The sequence below is a fragment of the Ochotona princeps genome, chromosome Y, assembly GCF_030435755.1.
Source record: "Ochotona princeps isolate mOchPri1 chromosome Y, mOchPri1.hap1, whole genome shotgun sequence".
Classification (NCBI taxonomy): domain Eukaryota; kingdom Metazoa; phylum Chordata; class Mammalia; order Lagomorpha; family Ochotonidae; genus Ochotona; species Ochotona princeps.
Window position 1 is genome coordinate 29,742,452 of NC_080866.1, and position 20,397 is coordinate 29,762,848.

Sequence of the window (20,397 nt, forward strand, 5' to 3'; positions counted from 1 at the left end):
ATTGGACAGCTTGTAGGGCCACACAGCCCTGTGAGGTCTTAGAGATGCAGCCAATCAGAATGCTCCCTGTCATCAGGACAGCCACAGGGAGTGACGTGAGTGAAGCAAGAGTGATGCCAGTGCTTGTACTGGGCAGAATCAGGCTGGACTGCAAGACGCATTGGTTCCAGTGGAAGACAGGCCTGCAAACACAACCAACCCAGCAACTGCAACAAGCAGCTGATCAGGCTGATGGGCTGTGCCGGGCCCTGGACTTGCTAGTATAGACAGAATCTGGACTGGGAATACCTCAGACACAGAGGAGATCTTTGGGGATCTCCCCATTGAAACTGCTGCACTCAGAACCCTAACCATGAGAAGACAGAGGACAGAACAAGTCAATCACCCACTTCAGCCACGTATTGGCAGAGAAAACCTGGGCAAACACAGACTCTAAGATGGACTGTGTCAATCAGTGTATGCTGCAGAGACCTCATCGTTCTTCCAGGTGCATGATTGGCAGCAATTCATGACTATCAAAACCACTTGAGAAACAAAGAAACAAACAAGAAACCCACTTGAGCAGGACCCTCGCAGCATGCCCCACATCAGGGACTTGGAGTCAGGAGGAGACTGGGTGGGGCTTCTTCCTTTATCTCCCTCCCCATTTACCCCCAGATACAGTCAAAGAAGAGGATGTGGAAATAATAGCCTTACTCACTGTCCTGTAGCCCTTGAACCTTTTGACCCAAATCAACTATGTAAAGATTGTCAACAATAGCATTCAACAAAAACAAAAGGAGTTAGGGTTAGCTTTAGGAATTTCATATGTGTTTGAGCTTGGGAAGCACTTATGAGCACTTAGTAGTAGCAGAAATCGGGTCATGATTTGGTCTAGGGGTATGATCAGGTAAAGTCTAGGGCTTGGCTTAGAGTTACAGAAAGGGCTGGCTTCAGGGAAGATTTGTTTCAGGAAGCCGGCTGGTTCAGGATGAACGGAATCTTTAGTGTTGTTTTTGACACTTGGGGCTATGACTCTGCTTGGCTTTCTGTTGAGCTTGAATGCTGCTACTTCAGTTAGATTGTTGTAAAAATGTTGGGATTACGATTGGCGTAGGACTAAGGTTAGTGCGAGAAGTAGAGATGGACAAAGATTTAGGTTAGTATTTGGGCCAGGGTTAAGTCAAAGCAGAGGTCGATGAGAGTAGCGCTAGGTGTACGATTAGAATTAGGGCTACTTCTACAGGAAGAGTTGAGACTAACCCTGCCTGTAAGGCTGACTGAGTCGCATGATTTTCATAGATGTAATCAGCAGACAGGCTATAGGCCTAATCCTAAACCTCACGTTGACCCAAGTCATAAATTGAAGCTAGAGTAGCCATAACTCTTTTTGCTTTTAACAATTATGACGTTGTATTGGAATGTAAGATATACAGCACTTACCCAACCCCTAGATCGAAGACTAGCACAAATACGTATTACAACCTAGAGCACACCCAAAGCCAGACAGGTTGATCTCCAACCCTGGCCATCATGCTAACCCGCATGCTGATACTAGCTCTAGCTCTAGCTCTAGCCCCAATCCTAAAAGTGATCCTAGCCCTAAACCCAACCAAATCCCTAGTCCCAACACCAACTCCAACCCTGACACAGATGGAGACATCACTGTCATACTAAGCCTAGCCCTAACACTGAACCCAATTCTAGCGGCATTTCTAAATCTAAACCGCAATGCTAATGTGAATCATCACCCCCATTAGAACACTAAGCCTAAATCCAACTGTAGCCTAAAACTTCACCACAAGATTTACACCTAACACTAGATTTGCACCTAACCTTAATCCTACAACAACTTTCACACTACAATTAGCCCACACCCTAACATGAACTCTAGCTCTAAGCATAATCATTCGGACATAGACTAGAACCTCACCATGATACTCAAATTCACACAAAACAACCTCTTCATCCTCAATGGAGCCACAGCTTTCATCATAACCTCAAGAGTAACCCTAACTGTATTCTGAATCCACACAGTCCTTCCCACTGTCCTAACAATAACCCTCACTCAAAGCACTAACTCAAACCAAGCCTGAACCAGAAATGGAACCCAAACTCTCTATCCAGCATTAATCCAAACACTATTCTTTACATAGTACTAATCCTCACACAAATCCTACTTCATGCCACATACAAAACCTAAGTCTGGACCTAATCTTATTTGTCAGTTGAACCCTCACCCTAACCCTAACCCTCACCCTCACCCTCACCCTCACCCTCACCCTAACCCTCACCCTCACCCTAGCCCTAACTCTAACCATTGGGATAACCATAACTCAAATCTCGAAACCTAACAGTAACCTCACTACTAGACTTGACCTTTAGCATTTGACCTAGCTCTCACCTTGATTCCACCTAAGCAGAATCCTAGCTCTATTCCTACTAGTAACCCAAATCAGAAACCTCAATTGAACCTTAACACTCCACCTTGCCCTAACCTGAAATCTAAGCTTTGACATCACTGCAACCATAAGCCTAGATAGCATTCGAAAACTGATTCCAACCCTGTATCCAACCATGGTATTGATCCCAACCATCTCCCGGAAGTCATCTCTTTTACACTATGGTGACCCACATACATTACACTGGACTGCACTACGGAAACTTCACTGAGAGCCATGACAGGAAATGGAATGTAAGGTCTGCCTATGGAAATCAGCTTGGGTTGGCTCTTCCACATTACATAGGTTATTCCACACACTGCCTCTAATGGAGAACTAGGATTAGATTGGCTCCTTGAAGAGACACAAGGATTCTCATCGACGGAAAATGGAAATGCTTTCATAGTACCGCTGTTGAAAAGGTCCTAGGCTTCACTACATTGTCAGCGGATTTGCAAACTCACATTCAAGGGAAACCCAACCCCACACACTCACGCTTTGCTGGCTTCCATGGAGTCTGCACGTCTTCTCTGCTAGGGCCTGTGGCGAGAAGGAACAAAGAAAGCAGAGCTTGAAGCACTCACCATCTTTCTCTACTCCACAGAGGAGGCTGCCTGTCACCATGGCTTTTCTAGAATGCTGAGGCTACAGGAATCTGGGCTGCTATGACCAGGCAGCTGCTGATTGGACAGCTTGTAGGGCCACACAGCCCTGTGAGGTCTTAGAGATGCAGCCAATCAGAATGCTCCCTGTCATCAGGACAGCCACAGGGAGTGATGTGAGTGAAGCAAGAGTGATGCCCGAGCGTGTGCTGGGCAGAATCAGGCTGGACTGCAAGACGCATTGGTTCCAGTGGAAGACAGGCCTGCAAACACAACCAACCCAGCAAGTGCACAATCAGCTGATCAGGCTGATGGGCTGTGCCGGGCCCTGGACTAGCTAGTATAGACAGAATGTGGACTGGGAATACCTCAGACAGAGAGGAGATCTTTGGGGATCTCCCCATTGAAACTGCTGCACTCAGAATCCTAACCATGAAAAGACAGAGGACAGAACAAGTCAATCACCCACTTCAGCCACGTATGGATAGGACAGCTGATGGTATGTGAAGTTGATGAGCCAGGTGGAGTTGTTTTGGCACTGGAAGAGCTGTGCTGCTACTTCTGCCAGTGGCCATTCACCACCACACTACCTTCCCTAGGTGTCCTATCCACTTAGAGACATATATGCTGCAAGAGCACTTGGTTTCCACAGCAAAGGGAAATGGCTCGGACGCTGAACTTGTGTTCAGTTGTTGAGTTTTGAGCGCCTTGAGTGAGGAGTTACATGTTAGTTGTGTTTGGGTGTTCAACATGCTTGAGTGAGGAGTTACATGTTAGTTGTGTTTGGGTGTTCAATATGCTTGATTCCATCACTCTGGTCTCAAAGGGCATTGGACCAGAAATGACGAAACAGGGTTTATTAGATAGCTGCCAGAACAGTTGATGGTATGTGAAGTTCATGAGCCAGGTGGATTTCTTTTGGCACTGGAAGAGCTGTGCTGCTGCTTCGGGCAGTTGTCATTCATCAGAGAACGTACATTCCTTAGGTGTCACACTCACTGTTCCATGTGTGATTCCAGAGCACTTGGTTTCTATGCCGGGGGAAAATGGCTTTGGGCGTTGAACTTGTGCTTGGCTGTGGAGTTTTGAGTGCCCTGAGTGAGGAGCTCCATGTTAGTGTTTTGTGGGTGCTCAAGCTGCTTGTTTCTATTACACTTGGCTCAATGGGCATTGGAGCGGAATTATCAAACAGGCTTTCCTAGATAGCTGCCAGGACAGCTGATGGCATATGAAGTTGATGAGCCAGGTGGAGTTGTTTTGGCACTGAAAGAGCTGTGTTGTTGCTTCGAGAAGTGGCCATTCACCACCACACTGTGTTCTCTATGTTACACATCAACTGCTCCACATATGTGCTGCCAGATCACTTGGTTTCCATGGCAACGGGAAATGGTTTAAGCGATGAACTTGTCTTTGGCTGTGGAGTTTTGAGCGCCTTGAGTGCACAGCTCCATGTTAGTTTTGTTTGTTTGCTCAAGCTGGTTGATCCATCAAACTGAGCCCAATCGGCATTTGACAGCATGTGATCAAACAGGGTTCCATAGATAGCTGCCAGGACAGCTGATGGTATGTGAAGTTCATGTGCCACGTGGAGTTGTTTTTTCAGTGGAAGAGCTATGTTGCTGCTTCGGGCAGTGGCCATTCACCACCACACTACCTTCCTTCGGTGTCATATCCACTTACAGACATATGTGCTGCCAGAACACTTGGTTTCCATGGCAACGGGAAATGGCTTGGGCACTGAACTTGTCTTTGGCTGTGGAGTATTGAGCGCCTTGAGTGAGCAGCTCCATCTTAATTTGTGTGGGTTCTCCAGCTACTTGATTCCATCACATTGGGCTATATAGGCGTTTGACCGGAAGTGACCAAGCAGGGTTTCCTATATAGCTGCCAGGACAGATGATGCTATGTAAAGTTCATGAGCCACGTGTAGTTGTTTTCATATTGGAAGAGCTGTTGCTACTTCTTTGGGCAGTCATCATTCATCAGAGAACCTACATTCCCTTGGTGTCACATTCAGTGTTCCACACATGTGCTGCCAGAGCACTTGGATTCCATGCCGGCGGGAAATGGCTTTGGGTGTTGAACTTGTCTTTGGCTGTGGAGTTTTGAGTGCCCTTATTGAGGAGATCCATGTTAGTTTTTTGTGGGTGCTCAACCTGGTTGATCCATCACACTGGGTCCAATCGGCATTTGACAGCATGTGACCAAACAGGGTTTCCTAGATGGCTGCCAGGACAGCTGATGGTATTTCAAGTTCATGAGACAGGTGGAGTTGTTTTGGCACTGGAAGAGCTGTGCTACTGCTTCGGGAAGTTGAAACTCACCACCACACTACCTTCCTTAGGTGTCATATAAACTTTCACATATATGTGCTGCCAGAGCACTTGGTTTCCCTGACAAGGGGAAATGGTTTAAGCGATGAACTTGTCTTTGGCTGTGTAGTTTTGAGTGCCTTGAGTGAGGAAATCCATGTTAGTTTTGTGTGGGTGCTCAACCTGATTGATCCATCCACTGGGCTCAATGGGCATTAGACGGCAAGTGACCAAACCGGGTTTCCTTGATAGCTGCTGGGACAGCTGATGCTATGTGAAGTTCATGAGCCAGGTCGAGTTGTTTTGGCACTTGAAGAGCTGTTACTGCTTCTGGCATTGGCCATTCACCACCAAATTGTATTCTGTATCTGTCACATCCACGGTTCCACATATGTGCTGCCAGATCACTTGGTTTCAATGGCAACGGGAAATAGCTTGGGCGCTGAACTTGTCTTTGGCAATGGAGTTCTGAGCGCCTTGAGTGAGGAGCTACATGTTAGTTTTCTGTGGGTGCTCAACATGCGTGATTCCATCCCACTGGTCTTAAAAGGCATTGGAGCACAAGTGACCAAACATGGTTTCCTTGATAGCTGCCAGGGCAGCTGATGGTATGTGAGGTTCATGAGCGAGGTGGAGTTGTTTTGGCACTGGAAGTGCTGTGCTGCTGCTTTGGGCAGTTGACATTCACCACCATCTTGTGTTCTCTATGTGTCACATCCACTTTTCCACATATATGCTGCCAGAACACTTGGTTTCCATGGCAAAGGGAAATGGCTTGTGCGCTGAACTTATCTTTGGCTCTGGAGTTTTGAGCGCCTTGAGTGAGGAGCTCCATATTAGATTTGTGTGGGTTCTCAACCTGATTGATTCCATCACACTGGGCTCAATGGTCATTGGTGCGCAAGTGACGAAACAGGGTTTCCTAGATAGCTGCCAGGACAGCTGATGGTATGTGAAGTTCATGAGCCAGGTCGAGTTGTTTTGGCACTGGAAGTGTTGTGCTTCTGCTTCGGACAGTGGCCATTCACCACCACACTACCTTCCATAGGTGTCATATCCACACTCACACATATGTCTGCCAGAGCACTTGGTTTCCATGGCATTAGGAAATGGCTTGGGCACTGAACTTGTCTTTGGCTGTGGAGGTTTGGGCGCCTTGAATGGGCAGCTCCATGTTAGTTTTGTTTGGGTGCTCAAGCTGCTTGATTTCATCGCACTGGGCTCCATGGGCTTTGGAGCGAAAGTGACCAAACAGTGTTTCCTAGATAGCTGTCAGGACAACTGATGGTATGTGAAGTTCATGAGCCAGGTGAAGTGTTTTTTTGGCACTTGAAGAGCTGTGCTACTGCTTTGGGCAGTTGAAATTCACCACCACACTACCTTCCCTAGGTTTCATATCCACGTAAGACATATGTGCTGACGGAGCACTTGGTTTCCATGCAAGGGGAAATGGCTTTGGCGCTGAACTTGTCTTTGGCTGTGGAATTTTGAGCGCCTTGAGTGAGGAGCTCCATTTTAGTTGTGTGTGGGTGCTCAACATGCTTGATTTCATCCCACTGGTCTTTTTTTTTTTTATTTAACTTCATTAATTACATTGTATTATGTGACACAGTTACATAGATACTTGGGTTCTCCCCACCCCTCCCAAATCCTCCCACCATGGTGGATTCCTCCACCTTGTTGCATAACCACAGCTCAAGTTCAGTTGAGATTCCCCCATTGCAAGCATATACCAAACATAGAGTCCAGCATCTTATTGTCCAGTCAAGTTCAACGGCTTCTTAGGTATACCCTCTCTGGTCTGAAGACAGAACTAGCAGAGTATTGTCCCAGTCAATTGAAAGCTCCATCATACCATCAGCAAAAATTTACATCATTATGGAATTAATTGACATAGTAATAAGTAACCAATATGTTAAAAGTAAATGCGAATTCCCAGCCACCTTCTGTGACCACCTCACCTATACTTCAATTTAGTTTATACACAGGATATAACATTCAAAACATAACATGTTATACATTGTAGGAGGACATTGTGACCCGAAAAGGTCAGTGAGCACAGGACTACAGTTGGTTGGATAATATTTGGAGGAGAATAAACAAATGGCTACCTTTTGTATACCTTATTGGATATCATCTGCATATGTATATGAGAACACCTGGTGGAATATACAAGACAAAAGGAGTTCCAAACAAGCATTAATGGTTTTGTTGATAAGCTCAGCACTTCCTCCCTTATCCTATATGACCCTCAGAGTATAAAGTCTGATGCTACTAATAAACCTCGGCTTTTGACCATCAGACAGGGGTCCACGCGTGTTATTATCGGCTCCGTGCAACAAGTCCATCGCTGCGGGACAGCGACAATACATAACATCATATCATCTTAAATTAAGGCAAACATGTGGTATTTAACCTTTTGGGATTGGCTCATTTCCCTTAGCATTATGGTTTCCAGTTTGGACCATTTGGCCACAAAGAACTGCATTTTGTTTTTTTTAAGAGCTGAGTAGTATTCCATGGAGTAGGTGAACCATAGCTTTCTTATCCAATCCTCTGTTGATGGGCATTTTGGTTGCTTCCATGTTTTTGCAATTACTGATTGTGCTGCTATGAGCATAGGAGTGCATGTTGGTTTTTCATAAAACAATTGTTCTGGATATATTCCTAGGAGTGCTATTGCTGGATCATACGGTATGTTGAATTTGAGTTGTTTGAATATTCTCCATACTGATTTCCATAGAGGCTGTACCAGCCTGCAGACCCAACAGCAGTGGAATAGGGATCCCTTTTCCCCGCAACCTCGCCAACAAGTGTTGTTGGTGCTTTTATTCATGTGGGCCAGTCTTACTGGCGTTAGGTGGTACCTCATTGATGTTTTAATTTGGATTTCCCTTATTGCCAGGGAACTTGAGCATTTTTTCATATGTTTATTTGTCATTTGGGTTTGTTCCTTTGTGAAGTGTTTGCCCATTTCCCGTGCCCATTTCTTGAGTGGCTTGTTTGTTTTGACATTTTGGTTGTTTTGTAGCTCTTTGTATATTCTGGAGATCAGCCCTCTATCACCTATGTCGTGTGCAAAGATCTTCTCCCATTCTGTGGGTTGCCTTTTTACTTTGTTGATTGTTTCCTTTGCTGTACAGAAGCTTCTTAGTTTGATGAGGTCCCATTTGTTTATTTTGGTCTCGATTTCTACTGCATTTGGAATCTTTTTTAGGAAGTGAGGGCCTACCCCTAAGTGTTCCAGTGTGTTTCCAACATTTTCTTCCAAAAGTTTGAAGGTTTCTGGATGTAGGTTTAGATCTGTTATCCATTTAGATCTGATCTTAGTGTATGGTGAGAGATGTGGATCTATTTTTTTGTTTCTGCAGGCTATTAACCAGTTGTCCCAACAGCATTTATTGAAGAGACCTTCCCATTTGCCTGGATTGTCGTTTGTCTTTTTGTCAAAGATTATTTGGCTGTATAGTATGTCCAGAGGTCCGGAACTGTGATTCCCCCTGCTAACTTCCTGTTCTTGAGAACGGTTCTAGCTATCCGTGGGTTTTTTTTGTGCTTCCAGATGAACCTTTGGATCATTGTTTCCAGTTCCATGAGGAATGTTTTGTGCAATTTGATTGGGATTGCATTGAATGTATATATTGCTTTTGGCAGTATAGACATTTTAATGATATTGATTTTACCTATCCAGGAGCATGGGATGTTACTCCATCTTTTGAGGTCTTGTTCAATTTCTTTTTTAAGTAGTTTGTAGTTTTCTTCGAATAAGTCTCCTACATTTTTGGTTAGATTTAATCACATATGTTTCATACTTTTCTCTGGTATTTTGAATGGTATCTTGCTGGTTAAGTCTTTTTCCATCTTGGGGCTGTTCGCATACACTATGGCTGTTGATTTTTGTTCATTAATTTTGTACCCTGCCACTCTACCAAACTCTCGTACAACTTCTAGCAGTCTCTGTATTGAGTCTTTGGCTCTTCTACATAAAGAATCATATCATCTGCATATAGTGAGAGTTTGACTTCTTTGTTTCCCATTTGGATTCCTCTGATTTCTTTTTCTTGTCTTATGGCCTCAGTGAGTACTTCTAGTACTATGTTGAATAGCAGTGGAGAAAGTGGTCATCCCTGTCTTGTTCCAGATCTCAGTGGGAAGAGTTCCAGGTTTTCTCCATTCAGTATGATGCTGGCGTTGGGTTTTTCATATATGGCTTTAATTATGTTGTGGATTTTTCCATCTATGCCTACCTTGGTTAGGGTTTTTAGCAGGAAGTGGTGTTGGATTTTGTCGAAAGCTTTTTCTGCATCTATTGATACTATCATGTGATTCTTGTTTTTCAGTTTTTGGATGTGGTGTATCACATTTATGGATTTGCGAATGTTGAACCATCCTTGCATTCCAGGGATGAATCCTACTTGATCTGGATGAACGATCTGTCTGATGTGTTTTTGAATTCTGTTGGCTAGGATTTTGTTGAGAATCTTAGCATCAATGTTCATCAAAGAGATAGGTCTGTAGTTTTCCTTCTCTGTTAGTTCTCTGTCTGGTTTTGGGATTAAGGTAATGTTGGCTTCATAGAATGAGTTTGGAAGGGTTGCCTCTTTTTCTATTGTTTTGAAGAGTTTGTAGAGTATTGGGGTCAGTTCTGTTCGGAATGTTTTGTAGAATTCTGTAGTGAAGCCATCTGGGCCTGGGCTTTTCTTTGTTGGGAGGTCTTTAATCACTGATTCAATCTCTACTTCAGTTATGGGTTTCTTCAGGTCGTTTGTTGCCTCTGGGCTAAGTTTTGGCAGGTGGTAGAAGTCTAAGAACTTTTCCATTTCTTGGTGATCTTCTGATTTGTTGGAGTACAGTGCTTTGTAGTAATTTCTAATTATGGCCTTAATGGATGCGGTGTCTGTTGTTATGTTGCCTTTTTCATCTTTGATGCTGTTAATTCTTGCCTTCTCTTGTTTTTTCTTTGTCAGTCGGGCCAGTGGGGTGTCTATCTTGTTTATCTTCTCAAAAAACCAGCTTTTTGATTCATTGATTTTGTGTATGGTTTTTTTATTTCTATCTGGTTGATTTCCTCCCTTGTTTTGATGATTTCTTGTTTCCTATTGTGTGTGTGGCTCTTCTGCTGTTGTTTCTCCAATTCCTGGAGGTGTGTGTTTAGTTCCTGTATTTGATGCATCTCTTGGGCCTTGACATGAGCTCCAATTGCGATGAGTTTACCCCGTAGCACTGCTTTGGCAGTGTCCCACAAATTTTGGAATGTTGTGTCAGAGTTTTCATTAGTTTCCATAAATTTTTTGATCTCATCTTTAATTTCTTCTCTGATCCATTGTTCATTTAATAGCATATTGTTCAGCCTCCAAGCGTTTCTATGTTTCCTGGGGCATTTTGAATTGCTGATTTCCAGTTTCATTCTGTGGTGGTCTGAGAGGGTACATGGTATGATTCCTATCATTTTGAAGTTATTTAGGTTTGCTTTGTGTCCTATCATGTGGTCGATCCTGGAGAAGGTGCCATGCACTGCTGAAAAAAATGTATAATCTGTGGCCTTAGGGTATAAAATTCTATAAATATATGTCATGTCTAGTGGTTTTATTGTTTGTATGAGCTCTGTTGTTTCTTTGTTGTGTTTTTGTTTTGTTGATCTGTCTATTATTGTTAGCGGGGTGTTAAGATCACCCACTATTATTGGGTGTATATCTATGTCTCCCCTTAAGTCCGTGAGTACTTGCTTCACGTAGCTAGGTGCGTTTGAATTTGGTGCATATATGTTCACAATGGTAATTACTTCCTGATGGATCAGTCTCTTCACCAATATATAATGTCCTTCCCTGTCCTTTTTGATGTGTGTCAGATTGAAGTCCACATCATCTGAAATTAAGACAGCTACCCCGGCCTTTATTTCTCGTCCATTGGCATGAAATATCGGTTTCCAACCTTTCACTTTCAGCTTCTTCGAATCTCTTCTGGTTAGATGTGTCTCTTGTAGGCAACAGATAGTTGGGTGCTGTTTGATAATCCATTCTGTTAATCTATGTTTTTTGATTGGTGAGTTCAGGCCATTTGTGTTAAGAGTTAAAATTGAGAGGTTGTGATTTTGCCCTGCCATACTTGTTTTTGTGGGTGTTGATATCTGTGTAATTGCCTTTCCTTGTGTGGACTTTAGTGGGGAGATCTTCCTGTTTGCCATCTTTGCTTATGATTCACCACCTTTTTTTCTGGATTTAGTGCATTTCTAAGGAGATTTTTTAGAGCTGGTTTTGTGCTGGCATATTCTTCTAATTTCTCTTTGCTGTGAAAGTATTTGATTTCGTTCTCAAATACGAATGAGATCTTTGCTGGGTACAATATTCTTGGTTGACAGTTGTTCTGATTCAGGATTTGGAAGATATTTGTCCATTTTCTTCTTGCTTGTAAAGTCTCTTCAGAGAAGTCAGCAGTGATCCTGATTGGTTTTCCCCGGTATGTGATCTTTTCTCTGCTTTGTACTTGTCTCAGGATTCTTTCTTTGTCTTCGTTGGAGTGGAACTTGAGCACCATATGTCTGGGTGAAGATCGCTTTGGGTCATATCTGCTGGGAGTCCTCTGACCGTCCTGGATTTGGGCTGGGTTCATGTTCCAAGTGTTTTGAAAGTTTTCCTGTATAATTTCGTTGAGCACCATTTGCATTCCTGACTCTTTTTCCGCTCCTTCAGGAAGGCCAATAATCCTAATATTCGATTTTCTGAGGTTGTCTTTCATTTCTTGTACGGTCTTATTGGCTTTGTTCAGACTTGTCTCCAGCTGTTTAATGAACTGGGTATGTTCGTTTTGTGTGTCTTCCGTTTCAGAGATCCTCTCTTCTGCTGTATTTGTTCTGTTGGTTAGGCTCTCAATTTTGTGCTCTAAGTCAAGGATTTTACTTTTCATTTGTTGTATTTCTGAGGTTATGTGGTTCTTGAATTCCTTGAAGTCCTCCCAGTTCTTCTCATTGTCTCTGACATATTTTAACATTATTTTTTTGAATTCCTTGTCTGGTAGATCTTCTATGTCTTCATCTTGCATCTCCGAAATAGACATTGGCTTTTGATCCTTTATTGGTAGGGTGTTGGAACTCTCATCTGGATCATTACCTTTTCTGGTATTTCTTCCCATTGTGTTAGTGTTTCTTTTTTGAGAGACCTAGGCACCAGTGTGCTGAGGGGTCTCCAAGCACTATCCTGTAGAGATCAGAGTCTGCAGGAGTGGAGTAGCAGGGTATGGGAATTTTCAAGGCACTTTTGGTGCATCTCCAGAACACTGGACCTCAGGGCGCCACTTCCAGGGCCCAGCTGATTCCAAGCGCATTCTCAGCTCGTCCCCTACAGGTATGCTACCACAGGGCATGGGGGAGTGAAGGCACTCTCTGTGCGCGCCCCCTGTGTGCAGGATCACAAGGCTCGGAGCACGGGACTATAGGGCGTGGGGTGTTCCAGGTGCTCTCTGGAGGCGCCTCCTGCGCAGGCCCGCCCACCCCAACGCTTGCAGGGGACTGACCGCCCCAGCGCTAGCATGGAACTGCCCAGCCCAGAGGCGTGCTTGGGTTCCTGAGGGATAGCACCGCCCAGCTGAGTGCCAGACCGCAAAGGCACGGGGGAGTATTCAGTGTGCCTTTTGCCTTTCTCCCAGACACAGCTTTGGCAGTTTCAAGACACTCTCCCGGTGTCTCTAGACGCTGGAGTCTCGGGGGGGGAGGGGCGGGGAGACGAGCACCAATTGTGTTCAGGCTCTGTGCATGCCCCTGGGGGGGCAACTCCCGAAGCCTCCAACCCACCACTGTCCCCACCCAACTCACTCAAACCTCAGGTTCTTGCAGTTTGCCTCTTCCTCTGGTGGGGAACCCTCGCCGCGGATGCGTCTCCCAGCTACTGCGTCTGTTGCTGGTCTCGGGGGGTGTAGGCGGGTGGAACCTGGAGGCTGCCGCGGTCCCCGGGGGCTTGGCGACCAGGGTGGGCAGATGCAAGCATGTCCCAGTGACTCAGGGTCCTGGTGTCCGCAGCAGGGGGAGTCCTGGCGGGTCCTGGTGACCAGGGTGAGCAGATGTCAGCAGGTCCTGATCACCGCCGGTCCTCACGGCCACAGCCTCTGCGGGTCGGTCCGGCTTTCAGCGTCTGAGGGTGGGTCGGTCGGCGGCTTTCAGCGTCTGCATTCAAAGGTGACTCAGCAGGTCAGGAGCGGAAAGTCGTCTTCCCTGCCCTTTGTTTTGTTTTTCCCTGGTTGCTCTTCCGAGTTGTGTGGATTTTTTGGTTCCACACTGTCCAGGGGACTTCACTTTTATGTCCCTGTAGTTTTATGCTGCTCCACTTACGCTTTTGTCGCGTTCTAGCCCTCTCTGTCTGTGAGCTCTCTCAAAATCTTCCTCCTATGTCGGCCATCTTGCGAGTCTCTCTCATCCCACTGGTCTTAAAGGGCATTGGAGCAGAAATGAAAAAACAGGGTTTCCTAGATAGCTGCCAGGACAGCTGATGGTATGTGAAGTTCATGAGCCAGGTCGAGTTGTTTTGGCACTGGAAGTGCTGTGCTGCTGATTCGGGAAGTTGCTATTCACCAGCACACTACCTTTACTAGGTGTCATATCCACATTCACACATATGTCTGCCAGAGCACTTGGTTTCCATGGCATTGGGAAATGGCTTGGGCACTGAACTTGTCTTTGGCTGTGGAGTTTTGGGTGCCTTGATTTGGCAGCTCCATGTTAGTTTTGTTTGGGTGCTCAAGCTGCTTGATTTCATCGCACTAGGCACCATGGGCTTTGGAGCGCAAGTGACCAAACAGTGTTTCCTAGATAGCTGCTAGGAAAGCTGATGGTATGTGAAGTTCATGAGCCAGATGGAGTTGTTTTGGCACTGGAAGAGCTGTATTGCTGCTTACGGCAGGTGAAATTCACCACCACACTACCTTCCCTAGGTGTCATATCCACTTAGAGACATATGTGCTACCAGAACAGTTGGTTTCCATGGCAACGGGAAATGGATTGGGCGATGAACTTGTCTTTGGCTGTGGAGTTTTGAGCGCCTTGAGTGAGGAGCTCCATGTTAGTTGTGTGTGGGTGCTCAACATGCTTGATTTCATCCGACTGGTCATAAAGGGCATTGGAGCGGAAGTGATCAAACAGGGTTTCCTAGATAGCTGCCAGGACAACTGATGGTATGTGAAATTCATGAGCCAAGCTGAGTTGTTTTGGCACTGGAAGAGCTGTTGCAGCTTGGAGCAGTTGAAATTCCCCATCACACTGTGTTCTCTATGTGTCACATCCACTGTTCCACATATGTGCTGCCAGAACACTTGGTTTCCATGGCAAAGGGAAATGGTTTAGGAGCTGAACTTGTCTTTGGCTGTGGAATTTTGAGCGCCTTGGGTGAGGAGCTACATGTTAGTTTTGTGTGAGTGCTCAACATGCTTGATTCCATCACACTGGTCTTAAAGTTCATTGGAGCGCAAGTGACCAAACAGGGTTTCCTAGATAGCTGCTAGAACAGCTGATGGTATGTGAAGTTCATGAGCCAGGTGGAGTTGTTTTGGCACTGGAAGAGCTGTTTTGCTGCTTCGGGCAGGTGAAATTCACCACCACACTACCTTCCTTAGGTGTCATATCCACTTACAGACATATGTGCTGCCAGAACACTTGGTTTCCATGGCAAATGGTAATGGCTTGGGAGCTGAACTTGTCTTTGGCTGTGGAGTTGTGGGCGCCTTGAGTCAGGAGTTCCATGTTAGTTTTATGTGGGTGCTCAAGCTGCTTAATTCCATCCCACTTGGCTCCATGGGCTTTGGACCGAAAGTGACCAAACAGTGTTTCCTAGACAGCTGCTAGGACAGCTGATGATATGAGAAGTTCATGAGCCAGGTGGAGTTGTATTGGCACTGGAAGTGCTGTGCTACTGCTTCTGGCAGTGGCCATTCAACACCACACTACCTTCCCTATTTGTCATATCCACTTACACACATATGTGCTGTCAGAGCACTTGGTTTCCACGGCAACGGGAAATGGCTTGGGCACTGAACTTGTCTTTGGCTCTGAGGTTTTGAGCGCCTTGAGTGAGCAGCTCCATGTTGCTTTTGTTTCGGTGCTCAAGCTGCTTGATTCCATCACACTGAGTCCAATGGGCATTTGACTGCAAGTGACCAAACAGGGTTTCCTAGATAGCTGCCATTACAGCTGATGGTATGTGAAGTTCATGAGCCAGGTGGAGTTGTTTTGGCACTGGAAGAGCTGTGCTGCTGCTTCGGGCTGTTGCCATTCATCACCACACTACCTTCCTTAGGTTTCATATCCACTTTCGCACATATGTGCTGCCAGATTACTTGGTTTCCATCGCAACGGGAAATGGCTAGGGCAATGGACTTGTCTTTGGCTGTGGAGTTTTCAGCGCCTTGAGTGAGGAGCTCCATGTTAGTTTTGTGTGGGTTCTCAACCTGGTTGTTTCCATCACTCTTGGCTCAATGGGCATTGGACCAGAAGTGACCAAACAGGGTTTCCTACATAGCTGCCAGGACAGCTGATGGTATGTGAAGTTCATGAGCCAAGTGGAGTTGTTTTATCACTGGAAGAGCTGTGCTGCTGCTTTGGGTAGCGGCTTTCACCACCACACTACCTTCCCTTGGTGTCATATCCACTTATACACATATGTGCTGCCACAAAATTTGGTTCCATGTCATTGGGAAATGGCTTGGTCGCTGAACTTGTCTTTGGCTGTGGAGTATTGAGCGCCTTGAGGGAGAAGCTCCATCTTAATTTGTGTGGGTTCTCAAGCTGCTTGATTCCATCACATTGGGGTAAATAGGCATTTGACCGGAAGTGACCAAGCAGGGTTTCCTAGATAGCTGCCAGGAAAGATGATGGTCTGTGAAGTTCATGAGCCAGTTGGAGTTGTTTTCGCAGTGGAATAGCTGTGCTGCTGCTTCAGGCAGTGGTCATTCATCAGAGAACCTATATTCCCTTGGTGTCACATTCAGTGTTCCACATATGTGCTGCCAGAGGACTTGTTTTCATGGCAACGGAAAATGGCTTTTGGGTGTTGAACTTGTCTTTGGCTGTGGAGTTTTGAGTGCCCTTAGTGAGGAGCTCCATGTTAATTTTTTGTCGGTGCTCAAGCTGCTTGTTTCTATCACACTTGGCTCATTGGGCATTGGAGCGGAAGTGATCAAACAGTGTTTCCTAGATAGCTGCCAGGACAGATGAAGGCATGTGAAGTTCATGAGCCAGGTGGAGTTGTTTTGGCACTGGAAGAGCTGTGCTGCTTCGGGCAGCTGCCATTCACACCACACTGTGTTCTCCATGTGTCACATCAACTGTTCCACATATGTGCTGCCAGAGCACTTGGTGTCCATGGCAACGGGAAATGGCTTAGGCGCTGAGCTTGTTTTTGCTGTGGAGTTTTGAGCGCCTTGAGTGCGGAGCTCCATGTTAATTGTGTGTGTTTGTGATCATCCTGCTAGTTTAAAGCACACTGGGCTCCGTTGGCAATTTGGACCGCAAGTGACCAAACAGGGTTTCCTGGATAGCTGCCAGGACAGCTCATGGTATGTGAAGTTCATAAGCCAGGTGGAGTTGTTTTGGCACTGGAAGAGCTGTGTTACTGCTTCGGATAGTTGAAATTCACCACCACACTACCTTCCCTTGCTGTCATATCCAGTTTCAGACATATGTGCTGCCAGAGCACTTGGTCTCCATGGCAACGGGAAATGGCTTGGGCTTGAACTTGTCTTTGGCTGCGGAGTTTTGAGCGCCTTGAATGAGGAGCTACATGTTAGTTGTGTGTGGGTGCCCAACATGCTTGGTTCAGTCCCACTGGTCTCAAAGCGCTTTGAACCGCCAGTGACCAAACAGGGTTTCCTAGATAGCTGCCAGGACAGCTGATGGTATGTGAAGTTCATGAGCCAGGTGGAGTTGTTTTGGCACCTTAAGAGCTGTGCTGCTTTGGGCAGCAGCCATTCACACCACACTTTTATCTCCATGTGTCACATCAACTGTTCCACAAATGTGCTGCCAGAGCACTTGGTGTACATGGCAACGGGAAATGGCTTAGGAGCTGAGCATGTGTTTGGCTGTGGAGTTTTGAGCGCCTTGAGTGAGGAGCTCCATGTTAGTTGTGTGTGTGATCATCCTGCTAGTTTAAAGCACACTGGGCTCCGTTGGCATTTTGGACCGCAAGTGACCAAACATTGTTTCCTAGATGGCTGCCAGGACAGCTGAGGTATGTGAAATTCATCAGCCAGGTGGAGTTGTTTTGGCACTGGAAGAGCTGTGCTGCTGCTTCGATCAGTTGAAATTCACCACCACACTGTGTACTCTATGTGTCACATCCACTGTTCCACATATGTGCTGCCAGAACATTTGGTTTCCATGGCAAAGGGAAATGGTTTAGGAGCTGAACTTGTCTTTGGCTGTGGAATTTTGAGCGCCTTGGGTGAGGATCTCCATATTAGTTTTTTGTGGGTGCTCAACATGCTTGATTCCATCACACTGGTCTTAAAGGGCATTGGAGCGCAAGTGACCAAACAGGGTTTCCTAGATAGCTGCTAGAACAGCTGATGGTATGTGAAGTTCATGAGGCAGGTGGAGTTGTTTTGGCACTGGAAGAGCTGTGTTGCTGCTTCGGGCAGGTGAAATTCACCACCACACTACCTTCCTTAGGTGTCATATCCACTTACAGACATATGTGCTGCCAGAACACTTGGTTTCCATGGCAAAGGGTAATGGCTTGGGAGCTGAACTTGTCTTTGGCTGTGGAGTTGTGGGCGCCTTGAGTCAGGAGTTCCATGTTAGTTTTATGTGGGTGCTCAAGCTGCTTAATTCCATCCCACTTGGCTCCATGGGCATTGGACCGAAAGTGACCAAACAGTGTTTCCTAGACAGCTGCTAGGACAGCTGATGATATGAGAAGTTCATGAGCCAGGTGGAGTTGTATTGGCACTGGAAGTGCTGTGCTACTGCTTCTGGCAGTGGCCATTCAACACCACACTACCTTCCCTATTTGTCATATCCACTTACACACATATGTGCTGTCAGAGCACTTGGTTTCCATGGCAACGGGAAATGGCTTGGGCACTGAACTTGTCTTTGGCTCTGAGGTTTTGAGCGCCTTGAGTGAGCAGCTCCATGTTGCTTTTGTTTCGGTGCTCAAGCTGCTTGATTCCATCACACTGAGTCCAATGGGCATTTGACTGCAAGTGACCAAACAGGGTTTCCTAGATAGCTGCCATTACAGCTGATGGTATGTGAAGTTCATGAGCCAGGTGGAGTTGTTTTGGCACTGGAAGAGCTGTGCTGCTGCTTCGGGCTGTTGCCATTCATCACCACACTACCTTCCTTAGGTTTCATATCCACTTTCGCACATATGTGCTGCCAGATCACTTGGTTTCCATCGCAACGGGAAATGGCTAGGGCAATGGACTTGTCTTTGGCTGTGGAGTTTTCAGCGCCTTGAGTTAGGAGCTCCATGTTAGTTTTGTGTGGGTTCTCAACCTGGTTGTTTCCATCACTCTTGGCTCAATGGGCATTGGACCAGAAGTGACCAAACAGGGTTTCCTACATAGCTGCCAGGACAGCTGATGGTATGTGAAGTTCATGAGCCAAGTGGAGTTGTTTTATCACTGGAAGAGCTGTGCTGCTGCTTTGGGTAGCGGCTTTCACCACCACACTACCTTCCCTTGGTGTCATATCCACTTATACACATATGTGCTGCCACAAAATTTGGTTCCATGTCATTGGGAAATGGCTTGGTCGCTGAACTTGTCTTTGGCTGTGGAGTATTGAGCGCCTTGAGGGAGAAGCTCCATCTTAATTTGTGTGGGTTCTCAAGCTGCTTGATTCCATCACATTGGGGTAAATAGGCATTTGACCGGAAGTGACCAAGCAGGGTTTCCTAGATAGCTGCCAGGAAAGATGATGGTCTGTGAAGTTCATGAGCCAGTTGGAGTTGTTTTCGCAGTGGAATAGCTGTGCTGCTGCTTCAGGCAGTGGTCATTCATCAGAGAACCTATATTCCCTTGGTGTCACATTCAGTGTTCCACATATGTGCTGCCAGAGGACTTGTTTTCATGGCAACGGAAAATGGCTTTTGGGTGTTGAACTTGTCTTTGGCTGTGGAGTTTTGAGTGCCCTTAGTGAGGAGCTCCATGTTAATTTTTTGTCGGTGCTCAAGCTGCTTGTTTCTATCACACTTGGCTCATTGGGCATTGGAGCGGAAGTGATCAAACAGTGTTTCCTAGATAGCTGCCAGGACAGATGAAGGCATGTGAAGTTCATGAGCCAGGTGGAGTTGTTTTGGCACTGGAAGAGCTGTGCTGCTTCGGGCAGCTGCCATTCACACCACACTGTGTTCTCCATGTGTCACATCAACTGTTCCACATATGTGCTGCCAGAGCACTTGGTGTCCATGGCAACGGGAAATGGCTTAGGCGCTGAGCTTGTTTTTGCTGTGGAGTTTTGAGCGCCTTGAGTGCGGAGCTCCATGTTAATTGTGTGTGTTTGTGATCATCCTGCTAGTTTAAAGCACACTGGGCTCCGTTGGCAATTTGGACCGCAAGTGACCAAACAGGGTTTCCTGGATAGCTGCCAGGACAGCTCATGGTATGTGAAGTTCATAAGCCAGGTGGAGTTGTTTTGGCACTGGAAGAGCTGTGTTACTGCTTCGGATAGTTGAAATTCACCACCACACTACCTTCCCTTGCTGTCATATCCAGTTTCAGACATATGTGCTGCCAGAGCACTTGGTCTCCATGGCAACGGGAAATGGCTTGGGCTTGAACTTGTCTTTGGCTGCGGAGTTTTGAGCGCCTTGAATGAGGAGCTACATGTTAGTTGTGTGTGGGTGCCCAACATGCTTGGTTCAGTCCCACTGGTCTCAAAGCGCTTTGAACCGCCAGTGACCAAACAGGGTTTCCTAGATAGCTGCCAGGACAGCTGATGGTATGTGAAGTTCATGAGCCAGGTGGAGTTGTTTTGGCACCTTAAGAGCTGTGCTGCTTTGGGCAGCAGCCATTCACACCACACTTTTATCTCCATGTGTCACATCAACTGTTCCACAAATGTGCTGCCAGAGCACT